Source organism: Xenopus tropicalis, chromosome 3 (genome assembly GCF_000004195.4).
Source record: "Xenopus tropicalis strain Nigerian chromosome 3, UCB_Xtro_10.0, whole genome shotgun sequence".
NCBI classification, from domain to species: Eukaryota; Metazoa; Chordata; class Amphibia; order Anura; family Pipidae; genus Xenopus; species Xenopus tropicalis.
Window position 1 is genome coordinate 76,399,958 of NC_030679.2, and position 13,268 is coordinate 76,413,225.

The following is a 13,268-nucleotide window of genomic DNA, read 5'->3' on the forward strand; positions in this document are numbered from 1 at the left end:
TTGGCACCAATACTGCTATGCTTAAATACGCCATCTAAAACTTGTCCAGATTATGTAGAAGCCAATGGCCAATGTCCCTTCTCTTCCCTGAAAAGGTCACGGTTTCCAGCATGTGCTTTTTCAGTTCAGATTTTTTGATGAATGTCTGACATTCGTGGAACTGAGTTTAAAGGAAAAAGAAAGGTAAAGTCACTTGGGGGTGCCAAAATGTTAGGCACCCCCAAGTGACTTTAACCGCCTACCTTTTACCCCGGGCTGGTGCCGCTGTCAGGAGAAAACAGCACCAGCCCGGGGTAGCTGCCGGCGCTTCCTCCTTCCGGCTTCGCTGCGCGCGCATGCGCAGTAGAGTGAAAAGCCGAACTTAAACATTTAAGTCGGCTTTTTCGCTCTACTGTGCATGCCCGGCCACCGGCAGTTTAGGAAGCTGAAGGCAGAAGGAAGAAGTGCTGCGCTCCAGGTACCCCGGGCTGGTGCTATTTTCTCCGAACAGGGGCACCAGCCCGGGGTACAAGGTAAGCGGTTAAAGTCACTTGGGGGTGCTTAACATTTTGGCACCCCCAAGTGACTTTGCCTTTCCTTCTCCTTTAATCAAGTTTTAGTGAATCTACCTCCACATGTTCTACTAAAGAATCTTACTACAATAACATATATATATCGAATCACAACTCAAATAACTTGAATCACAATTTTGTGATGGTCTGTGTGCTGCCTTATAAATCACCAGGGCAGGAACTAGGGGTAGGCACCTGGCTCCAGGCGGGTACCTCCTCTTTCACCTGCCACTATTTTCAGACCCTTTTCCCCCACTGCAGCAGCCCCAGTAACCCCGCTGCCCTGTGTGCATGCATCGTGTGCTCGTGTGCACACACGGGGGGCAAGCCGACTAGGTTACCTAGGGCACTTTGCCAGCTTAGCCCGTTACTGTAAATCACCTGAGATTATATGAAGGTTCTAACTTTAACTGGAAGAAGTGTGAGAGTAAAAGACAGAGCTCTGTTAACTGATGTGAATTTGCATATATGTGTGCCCTTGCTTTGTGTGTGAACCCAGTGCCAGTGGATTGACTTTAGTACTTAATTTTTTTTTTCTTAGATAATGCAGTGTCACATACCAACAGAGCTGCCTATTTTTCATGAAAAAGCTTTATTTATATAAACAGTGTTTTATATGTGCATTTCAATGTGATACAGGTTTAAAATGTACAATGTAGGTCTCTATAAAAATATATTGCATTAACAAGCTCATATGTAAAACCCTGCTTCATCTAAATAAACCATTTTCATAAAAATATACTTTAGAAGTATGTGGTATTGTGTAATCCTAAATAGAAAATTGCAATTTTAAGAATTAAGGGCCGCCTCTTGGATCATAGGATTCACGGTGCACACAAACAAGCCAAGGCACACATACATGCTAGGTTACATCGGCCAATTAATGGGCAGAGTTCTGTCTTTTGCATTTCACACAGACCATCACTAAATTGTGGATCAAGGAAAAGGATGTAAAAGGGCAAAATATACTGATGTATATATTCAAGTTTGATGAGATTCTTTAATAGGTCACTTAATATAATAAAAAAAAACTGTTGGTTAAGTACCGTATATACTCGAGTACAAGCCGAGTTTTTCAGCCCCAAAAATTTGCTGAAAAAGTCCCCCTCGGCTTATACTCAAGTATATAGATTTGAAGGATTTCAAGATGTACCTTAACTGGCTGCTGACATCCGTAGCGCATGCGTTCACTTTGCCAATTGCAGAGGTACCTACAGAAAACCCGCCCTCACCTTTGTGGGGTCAGACTGTACACCCTGTCCAGGTAGGACCCGCTGCCGCAGGTCGCTGACGATGCATTGCCGGGACACTTCCCGTGGGGTGTAGTACCGGGGCCGTATGGGACTCATGGCTGAAGCGCTCCGGCTGCTCTGTTGCTACGCCAACCAGACGCGCTGCGCCTTGACTTCCGCGTTTCACTGCCTGTGCGTCGGCCTTCAGCTGCTGCGAGTCATGTCTCACTTTGAACGTGCGGGGTGTGGCTAGTCTGTAGCGTTCTGCCCTATTGCTGAGACAGGCTGGCTGATGTCACCGGCCTCTGGTTTGTCATTGGCCAGCGGGTCTTAAAAGATGAGCAAGGAGCAATGGGAGTTGTAGTTTTATATCCGTTCCATGTGTGATCTGGACTACAAGTACCTGAAGACTGTGCGGACTGTTCTATGGCAGCTGTGCTGGAGGAGAATAGCTGTAGCAGGCAGAGCAGCCCCTGGGCTGGGGTAAGTGGCCTCTTTCTGCCCTAACTTGTGGCATATTGCTGTGTGGTGTCTGGTTCGGCTCCTTCTACTAATATCTACCTAAATGCTCACTTGCGTGCATTTTGTGTGGCCACATGGCGAGTGTTTCTGAGCACCCTGGCTTGGATAAGTGCATAAAGGCAATAATGATGTGAATAACAAGGGTCAAAGCTACTGTGGGTGTTACTCATGTAGAGCGCACACAGCAGGATGGCAAGTACTTGATACTTAGTATGGCAGCTTCCTTAGCCTTCCCAAACTTGCCTGACAGCTAAAAAAAAAACAACAACTTAGCAGTGGCGGCTGCATTTCCCACCCTAGGCTTATACTCGAGTCAATACGTTTTTTCAGTTTTCTTAGGTAAAATTAGGTACCTCGGCTTATATTCGGGTCGGCTTATACTCGAGTATATACGGTACTCATTCTGGGGGTATATTTTTCCTTTAAGAGAGCAAGTCAAAACCAGAGACAGAGAATGAACACTAATTTCCAGGAAACTACTTTATATCCCTGATTTTTAAAGCTGTGCAGTGCACAGCATCATTTAAAGGATATTATGGCCAGAAACCTGTTCTCAGGCCTCAGCCTCAAACAAACTTTTTATAGTAAGCAGCACCTTTGGTGTGTGTTGCAACCCACCTGCTGCAGAGTATACACGCTCTGTGCTATTCCAAGGTAATTTGTTGAACATTTTGTTTACTGCATCTAACATGTAACTTAAGAACCCATGGCTGACAAACTTCCATCACAAAAAAGATCTTGCGCCAGGTCATTAACTATAGATCCTTCATTCATAACAGCGCTTCACAAGGTAAGTTTATAGACCAAGTACTGGCAACCCTTAATAATAAAATTCTATGATTATCGTCATTTTTTTTTAAAAAATTTATATTGTTTATTGATTTTTCAAACTTACATTATCCATTTAACAAAACATTGCATAGGTAACAAATGATATAGAGTATTACATTTTTTCTCATTTCACAATGAAAATATGGAGCAATGAACATTTGTTCCTCCACAGTATATTTAAATATACAACCTGAGCATCCTCTCTTACTTGGCCATCCGCTGTGTAGATTAAAGCTCAAGTGATTTGCGGAGGAGGTTTCGGCTAACACATGCTAAAGAACTGTTTCCACTATCTAATGGTCCGACCAAGTTATATGATGTAATTTTGCTGACCTTTACCTGGACTATATTATAAATAATCAATTTGGGAATAAGAGTTGTGTACAGGAGAGAAATAAGTGAAATCCTGTTCAAGTGGGTGTTCTCCCTCCAGATATCAACCAAGGCAAGACATTTAAGCTGAGTTGCTAGTTGTCTCGTGTCACAGGAGACCTCTGGGGGGGAACCCGTGTCTCCAGAATATCCTTGGGCTTATCTAGGTTGTTATGTAATATGGTGTTAAAGTCCCCACCCACTATCACCCATCCTTGTACTTTTACTAGGTTGCTGAAAAATGGTTTAAAGAAGGAGGCCTTTCTGGAGTTAGGGACATACACTAAGGGGCACATTTACTAATCCACGAACGTCCAAAAAGCGTCCAAATGCGTTTTTTTCCTAATGATCAGTATTTTGCGATTTTTTTTGTAAATTGTCGCGACTTTTTCATAGCCGTTACGACTTTCAAGCTTCAGTATCGTGACTTTCCTTGGGCCAGGTTGGAGCTGCAGAGTGCCATTGAGTCCTTTGGGAGGCTTCCAAAATCATGCAAAGTCTGAAAGTTTTGCCCACCGTTTATGAGCACTCAATATGAAAAAGTCGCGACAATATACGAGCAAATCATAACTGCTACGAAAAAGTCGTAACGGCGACGAAAAAATCGCAAAAAATACGAAAAAGTCGCAAAATGTTCGTTTCCAATCCGAATTTTTCCCATTCGGATTCGTGGATTAGTAAATCAGCCCCTAAGGCTATGGTGGCTAGCTGGTTCTGAAGTATACCAGTGACTATTATATACCGACCATCGTGGTCCACATGCTTGTCTGATAGTTTTAACTTGACAGGCTTGTGGATCAGGATGGCAACTCCTTTAGATTTTGTGTCCACATTGGAGAAGTACAGGTAGAGTGCTTCTTTCCCATGTAGTTTGGGCATGAGGCTCATGAGAAGGGGTTTCCTGTAAAAGGACCGTGTCCGCACTTTCTTTAGCATCATTTGTAAAGGCCATTGTCCATTTCTTGGGACAGTTGAGCCCTTTGACATTGTGAGAGATCACTTTAAAGTAAAATGGGGTTGGGGGTAGGAAGTCTGGGGTGGATCAGGGGGTTGGGAGTCCATCTTTGTGGGATGTAGCTAATAGATAACCTTGAATGGGGAAAAAACTAAATAAGTAATCATGTTTTTTTTTCTAAAAAAATAGATGGGGGACCCTTGGATTGGGGTTTACCTGGGTTTCTTGGTTCTCGTTAAAGAGACAAGCATTTATGCTTGTCTTGGAGTATTGCCAGGAAAGGAGTGAGGCTATAAGCAATCATTTGGGTGGGCCGGTCCCTCGCCTACAGTTGAGATCCTATTACCTGAATACCACAACAAATGCATAAAAAATGTTACTAACACTGACATATTGCAGCAGTAATATATGGAAAACCTAATTTATGATGATTATCTTTGTTTGTTATACGCTAATGTATTGTCTTACATAAAATGAAAGGTGTAGTTAAACTTCCACACTCTTTTATCATTTTTATTGTTTTTAGATAGTACATTAGCAAACATATTTTAATTGTTCTTTATTTTTCCTTTTGACCACTTTTCCAATGCTAAATATGAAGTTTAATTTTTTACCCTCTCATGTCTTCCTGGTGCAGCTCTGATGGAAGAGAGGTCACTGACTCTGTAAACAGTTCTAATTTGATACATTAGTTTATATATTTCTTATCTTTTGCCCTGCTGAGCATAATTCCTGAGTTTCAATACAGGCAGCTGGTGTAATTGATACAATAATTGCTAACACTGCCACAGATGTATCAACTAATATAGCAAACTGTAACATTTCAGACCAAAGAGAGGAACATGACAATTGAACTTATAGAATAGAAAGTAGAAAGCAATTACAAAAAAATCTTAAAATGATAGACATCTGGCTAGGAAATAAAGATTCTGATAATGGACAAAATCTTACACAGATAGAATATTCTGCATACTTGGTACTATATCCCAGATAAATATTGGAGAAATTGTGGACACAGATCATAAATATGGCATGTGTGGCGGGCTCCACCTTACACGGTTCATGCTCTTTGATACAGGTATGGGATTCTTATCCGGAAACCCGTTATCCTGAAAGTTCTGAATTACGGAAAGGCTATCACCCATAGACTCCATTATAAGCAAATAATTCTAATTTTTAAAAATTATTTCCCTTTTCTCTGTAATAAAACAGTACCTTGTACTTGGTCCAAACTAAGATATAAATAATCCTTATTGGAGGCAAAACAAGCCTATTGGGTTTATTAAATACTTAAATACATTTTAGCAGACTTAAGTTATTGAGATCCAAATTATGGAAAGACCCCTTATCTGGAAAATCCCAGGTCCCAAGTGTAGCCAAGCTGGTTTCCTTGAAAGTAAGCCTATTTTCCTGCTTTATGTGGATTTTCACTGTTGATATAAGGACTGCAGCAGTATTTATAGTAATAAGAATGAAGGGACTACAGATCCCAGAAGGCCATGCTCTGGAGAGGATGTGCTCCAAAAAGGAAGAGGAAGAAGGGAGGAAGTGGATCTCAGCACCTGAGGGGTGGAGAGCTGCCAGAGATCTCTGCTAAAGGCCAGAGTATGTGTGTGATGCTGCATGGAAAACAGTGACAGAGATCCCCCCTGCGCAGTGTGGGAAGCTGAGTGAAATCCTGCCAGCACCATTCCTAGTCCCCAGGTCAGCACTGAAGGGAGACCTGCATGTCCCAAACAAGTTTCCTGTCTCACATCTCAGTAGTAAGTGTGCCACAGTACTGAGATACAGGTAACTAACATACAGTATATATCTAACTGGTGCAGCAGCAGTAACACTAGGGATATCCTGTACAATATAGTTCCCTCATACATACTTTACAGGAGGAACAATCTGTGTCAGTTGTCACAGGAGATACAGACTGCAATAAGCCACTGTGGGACTATTATTACTGACCAACACAAGTGGATTACAGTGAAAACACTACTTAGAATCACAGATAATTGTGACAGTATACATTTGAAGCTATAATAACAAAGTACAAGCATCCTGGATGTAAATTGTTGTTTAAAGTGGACCTGTCACCCAGACATAAAAAGCTGTAAAATAAAAGCCCTTTTCGAATTAAACATGAAACCCAAAATCATTTTTTTATTACCACATCCATATCCATTATAAAGGCAATTAAAAATCCCAGCTGTCAATCATATATTGCCTGTCCCGCCTCTATGCCTTAAGCATAGGGGTGGGGCAGAGAGTTACTTTCACTTTCAATTCAGGACTTCTTAGATGTTGCTGCCCTCCTCACATTCCCCCTCCCTCCTCACCATGTAATTGTGTAACCAGTGCATGGACATGGGCATCAGGTCCCCCCATACTGGCACAGAAACAAGATATTGGCAGGATGCAATGCCTGCTTTGATAACAGTGTCCACAAAATAGCCCCTGCCTGCTTGCTGCAATTGTGAATTCCAAGGCTGAAGAAAATAAGATTAAAATAATTTATATAGTGTAAGTAAAGTTTATTTTTCTTGACAAACACAATAGAAATCAATTTGGAATAATTTCTTAAGGTGACAGGTCCCCTTTAAGGGCCCCAACGCTGCCGGCTTATAGGACATTAGGGGAGCTCCCAAACGTTGTTGTTAGAACTTAACTGCTAGTGCAGTTTACATTGCACTGTTATTGCCATTTCTGCCTGTTCATACTTTCTGCATTTATCTGCATTTAATTTTTCTAACTCATTTTCAGCCCAGTTCCTGTGTAATAAATCTGGGGTTACTTCCTGTTTGTGTTGGTATTTACTGGGAATCTTTGGGGTGTCACCACAGTCACAACTACAGTACATCAAGCCATACCCTAGGGTGGGCTACACAAGCATTCTGGATAACAGGTCCCATACCTGTACGTATTTGCAAACATAAAACCATTGCATATTTAATAGTGAAAAAGGTTTGTCCCCTTTTAAATCTCTCATGGTAGTGTGGATTCATACTACATTTGAATAAGTACTAGAGGACAAGAAATGCATAAGGCACAGCACTTTGGTGTCTGTGTGTACTTTTTAAATTGTTCTGATCTGAACAATCTCAACTTTTTTGTTTTTATGGTTAGCTTTGAGTTGCAGGATATTCTTTGTTTTTTATGGTACCTCTTGGTTCTGGGGGTTGTATCTTGCCCCTTTCTGGAGCAATTTTTTTATGGAGCAAGTTATACTCCCTGTTTATAAATGTTTTTATAAATTGTTACATGTATAAATTCATTCTGGAATCAAGCATTTTAACTGATCTCTCAAAACACCAAAACAGACTACAAACCAAGATCACCAAGACAGACTGTAAACCAAATGCTGCATTAGCCCTACTTAACTTTGGCATAGAAGAAATCTGAATGAGGCAGAGAATTATTATTTTATATTTAACCAGCTCTTTTTAAAAAAAAAAAAAAAAAAACAAGTGATTCACTCAAAATCTTGCAGAATATAAATGCAGTATATATGTTAGCTTAAACTCTATCACCAAATCTAACCCTGGCAGCCACTATCACTGTATCTCAAAACCAGTACACCAGTGTAATAGAATACATCTTGAATATCTGAACAAGTTACAATTTTTAAAATGTTAGATTTGAAAATGCCTAGACACTTATTTTTGCCTCTCCTGTTATTCTTGTAATCTGAAACAATTATTGATGTGTACCAGTCAGGGGGGGATCCTTGCCCTGAGGCAGCTTTTGATGCCATCCCACTAACCCCCTGGTGCTTACCTTTCCAGTGCCGGAGTGTGTCTAGGGGGTGGCCACATTGCTAGTGCAGAGGGTGCAATTGCTCTCTGCACTAGAGTCCAATTTTCAGTTAATAACCAGAAATTCAGCTCTTAAAGTTACCAGGAGCAGCTTTTCGCTACCCCTGGTAACTTGTGGGGTGCTGCCACCTGAGACAAGATTCTCGGCTTGCATTACTGAAGGAGTGCCCCTCTATGCTACTGTTGTACTTTTTTTATACCTTAGTCCATATGGATGCATGTGTTATTCAATTTTTCTTTTGGTTTTTTTTTCTGTTCTGCTTTGTCTTATAAACTGCAAAAAAATATTGGGGGATTTAAGTAACACATTACAGTTTTACACTGGTTAATAGGAAGCAACATTTTTTTAAAGAAAAACAATAACTCCAGTTTATATCATATTAAGTAGCCTATTAAAGAATCTCTCTCAACTGGAATATATATATCAGTAAATATTGCCCTTTTACATCTTTTACTTTTTTTTTTGTAACTTACAATTTTTATTGAAAGATTTGGGGGGTACAGAAAGAAAGATGGAAAAGGATTAGCAGTTTAATTTCCACAAATGAACAGAGCACAGTAAAGCATGTTATATCCTTATTTATACATTTGTCGTCATGTATTGAGAAAAAAGAAAAAAGGACAATGGAAGGGAGATATATGGGGGAGGGGGGGGGAAAGTTGTTTGCCCATGGATTTAGGGGAGAGGGCCCCGGGGGGCTTTGTCCTATCTATATGGGAGTACACGGGTCTAAGTTTGTGTTGTATGAGTTTGGGCTGTATGAGTAGGTCCTAGGGTGACCATATTTTTACGCACAGTGGGGTTCTGTTTTGCAGCCGAGCCAGGTTATACTCGAATTGTTTGATGCAATTAACTTTTTGTTTTATTTTTGAGAGTGAGGGGATAGCGGTCGTCTTCCATTTGGCTGCGATGGAAGTGCGGGCCACCGAGAGTACCTGATTGACCAATTTCTGTGCGTGTTTTTGCAGTTGCTTATATGGCTTACCCAGGAGTAAGGTGGTAATGTCTTTTTCTAAAGGTGTGAGCGTAATCTGGCGTAGCAATGCCAAGAATTCGTCCCAGTATGGTTGTATCAAGGGGAAGTGCCAAAAGATGTGGGGTAAGTCTCCGGGTTGCCCGCATTCCCTCCAGCAATTTTGTGTTGTTTCCGGGAATAATGCATGGAGTTTGACTGGTGTATGATACCAAAACATAATTATTTTATAAATGTTCTCTTGCTGCCTTACACACGTAATACCTCGCTTCATGTTGTCCCATATGGATTCCCATTCAGTTTCCTCAATTTCTCTGCCTATTCAAGTCTCCCATTTACACATGTAGTTGTGTTTGTAATTCTCCTCTGTAAAGGGATTAACTAATAATTTGTAAATAGAGAAGATCAAGCCTCTTTGTGGGAGGCCATGGACCGCCAGGCGTTCAAAGGGTGTGAGGGGGTCCCTTCTGTCGGTTGATAGCATAGGCCTAAAGAAATGTTTTAGCTGAAGATACTCATACCATGCTAAAGTAAGGCCGGGGGCTTTGCCGTTCAAAGTCTCCCGCGGGAGAAACCCACCTCTCAAGCGATCTGTCATGTCTCTCAAGGCAAAAAAAGGAGTATCTATCCACCTCTGTGAGTATTGCAAGGATAGTGCTGGTTGGAACCCTGGATTACCCAAGTGGGAGAGTAGTGAGGATGTAGGTGATGCCAGCTTAAATTTAAATCTAAGTTTCCACCAGAGTTTTAAGGTATGCTCTGTTGATTTGAGCATTGCTATTTTTGGCTTTTCTTTCCCTAGTGTGGACCATATCCAGGCATTGGGGTGGTAGGGTTTTAACCGGTTTGTTTCAATGTTAGCCCATACCATATCCGAGGACCACCTTGACCATACCAGTATCTGGCGAATTTGGGCTGTTCTATAGTACTGCTGGAGGTCTGGGACACCTAGGCCACCTGATTTAGTTGGGGAAGTAAGTGTCTTTTTGTTTATTCTATGTCTCTTTTTCCCCCAAATGAAGGTATGGAGCATAGCTTGAGTAACCTTAAAGGTCGTAGGGGGGACACAGATAGGTAAAGTTTCAAAGAGATAAAGGAATTTCAGGAGAATGGACATTTTTATTGAGGCAATCTTGCCAAACCAAGATATTGGGTATTCTGCCCACTTTTGAAGCTTAGATTTAGGGGAGAAAATTATGGCTGTAGAGAGTTTCATATCTAGGGGTGATGCGTATTCCCAGATATGATATATATTCCTTCTTCCAGTTGTATTTAAAAGTAGATTGCAAGGCCTCTAGCGTTAGGGGAGGAATATGTAGTGGGAGTGCCTCTGTTTTGGTCACATTAATTTTGTAGCCAGAACGGGTGCTATATGTTTCCAACAGTTTGTGTAAGGATGGGAGCGAAACCTGAGCGTTTGTGAGAGTAAGGAGTACATCGTCCGCAAAAAGGGCAATTTTATAGTGGTCTGAGCCCGTTTCTACCTCTTTGATGTCTGGATGGTTGCGGATGTTGGCTGCCAGGGGTTCTATGCTGAGGGCATAGAGAAGGGGTGAGAGTGGGCACCCTTGTCTCGTGCCGTTGTATATTGATATAGGGGCATTGGAGTGGCCTGGCAGTTTGAGAGTAGTAGTTGGGGCATTGTATAGGGCATATAGTGCCTGAAGGTAGGGACTTCATAGATTGAGGTGCTGGAGGAGAGCGAATAAGTATGACCAATCTAGGCGATCAAATGCCTTCTCGGCATCTAGACTTAAAATCAAAACTTGCTTTTTCTGTCAATTCAGAATGTCTATCAGGTTTATTACCCTCCTCATGTTGTCCCCAGCTTGGCGGCCTAATATAAAACCCACTTGGTCGGCATTGATTAATTTTGTAAGAATGGGGGCTAGGCGGTTAGCTAAGATCTTTGAGAACAGTTTTAGGTCTGTGTTTAGTAAGGCAATAGGCCTATAATTTGTGCATATTGTTGGATCTTTTCCCTCTTTGGGAATCAGTGTAAGGAAGGATGTAAGGTCTGTTGGGGGGATCGGTGTTCCTTGTAGGTAGCTATTGTACAACTTGGCGAGGTGGGGGAAAAGTTTTGCCTGAAGTAGTTTGAAGTATTGGTAGGGGAGCAGTCTGGGCATGGAGCCTTACCATTAGGGAGAGTTTTAAGAGTCGCAGCTATCTCTTCTTGGGAGATTTCTGCGTTTAAGTGTTCTAGGTCATTTTCCTGAAACTTGGGCAGGTTTGCCTGTTGGAAAAATTTCAGCAATGTAGGGGTTCTGTTGGGAGAGTCTGTAGTTTGGTTTTGCTTCAGGTTATATAGGGTTGCATAGTATTTATGGAACTGAGCAGCTATATGGTCAGGGTTATAGGTCAGCAGACCTGAGTCGTTTTTGATTGCGGTGATAGCGGAATGCGTTTTTTGATCTCTCAGTTTCTTTGCTAAAAGGGTATGCTGCTTATCGCCTTTCTCATAGTATGTTTGCCTAGTCCATATCAGTGCTTTCTCAGCTAATTTTTCCTTGTGAAGTCGGAGTTGACTACGTACATCTAAGATTTGCCTGAGTGTGGTGTCTAGTTTGTTTTTATTGTACGAAGATTCCAGATTTTTTAATTGCGATAGTAGTTGCTGCTGTGCTTGATTTTGTTGTTTTTTCCTAGTGGAGGATAGGGCTATGAAGTGCCCTCTCATGGTGGCTTTATGGGCTTCCCAGAGAATAGTTTGGGATTGGACTGTGTTTGTATTTATAGTAAAGTATTCTTTTAACAGGGTCTCTATTTCTTTGAGGGTTTCTGGGTTGTGTAATATAGTTTCGTTGAGTCTCCACTGTGGCTTTTTGGGTGGGGCTGTGTGTAGGTCGAGGGTCATTGTGACCGGTGCGTGGTCTGACCAAGATATTGCTGCTATATCTGTGGTGTAACATAGTCTAAGGCATGGTTGGGAGATGAATAAATAGTCTAGCCGGGTGTGGACTTTATGCATAGGAGAGTAGAAAGTGTATTGCCGACCAAGTGGGTGATCAATGCGCCATGAGTCGTATAGAGCCGTTTTGTGGAGCAGTTGTGAGCAAGGTAAGTTAGCTACTCTGTGCTGGGCCCCTTTAAAGATTTTTTTGCTGCGGGGGCCGGTAGAAAATTTACCTGGCCCCCTGCCCTGATGTCTCACTCCCACCCACAAACAGTGTAGCGGATCGAAGGTCAGCCTGAAAAACACAAAAGCAGGCATTTTTCAGGCCGACCTCTGATCCCCTCTGTTGAGTGTGCCTGTTCTAAAGCTGGCCATACACGCACCGATAATATCGTACGAAACCTCGCTTCGTACAATATTCGGTGCGTGTATGGCAAGTCGGCGAGTCAACCGATATCGCAGGAACCTGCTGATATCGGTCGACTTGCCGATCAGGCCAGTTAAAAGATTTTGATCGGGCGCCATAGAAGGCGCCTGACCAAAATCTGCCTTCAGCGCTGAATCGGCAGAAGGAGGTAGTTGCAGATACAAATTCTTGAACTATTTTGCTAAATTATATATGTTTCAAGCAAATATGCTAAACATAGTTTTATGGTACCTCTTTGTACTGGACAGACAAAATACATTTTTAGATGTGAGAGCTCATTTTGCTGTTTACAGTCAGTGGCAATCTGGTTTTTTAGATCATCAAATTTCTTTCAAGGAGGACAGTGATGTCCAAATACCCAGGTCTGCTGACAGTTGCAAGTCAGCAACTAAAGTTGGAAATTTACCTATGTGAAGTGGTTCCTAACACTGCCTGAAATTAAGAGGTGGGCAAGCAGAAAATTGTGAGCTACAAGCGAACCAATTGGATGCCATATAAATCCAAGGGGGTCTGTAAGTCGATTGGCAATCGGAAAGGGATATCACAACTGGGCACAAAAGGGCGATATAAGTAAAAGTTATCAACGGTGTTAAAAAGCACATGAGAGTGCACATTGTGAAGCAATAACAGTATTACACTATATATTTTTTTCTTTCTCTTTTTTCTTTCTTTCTTTTTTTCTTCTCCTTATAAGACCTCATCGCT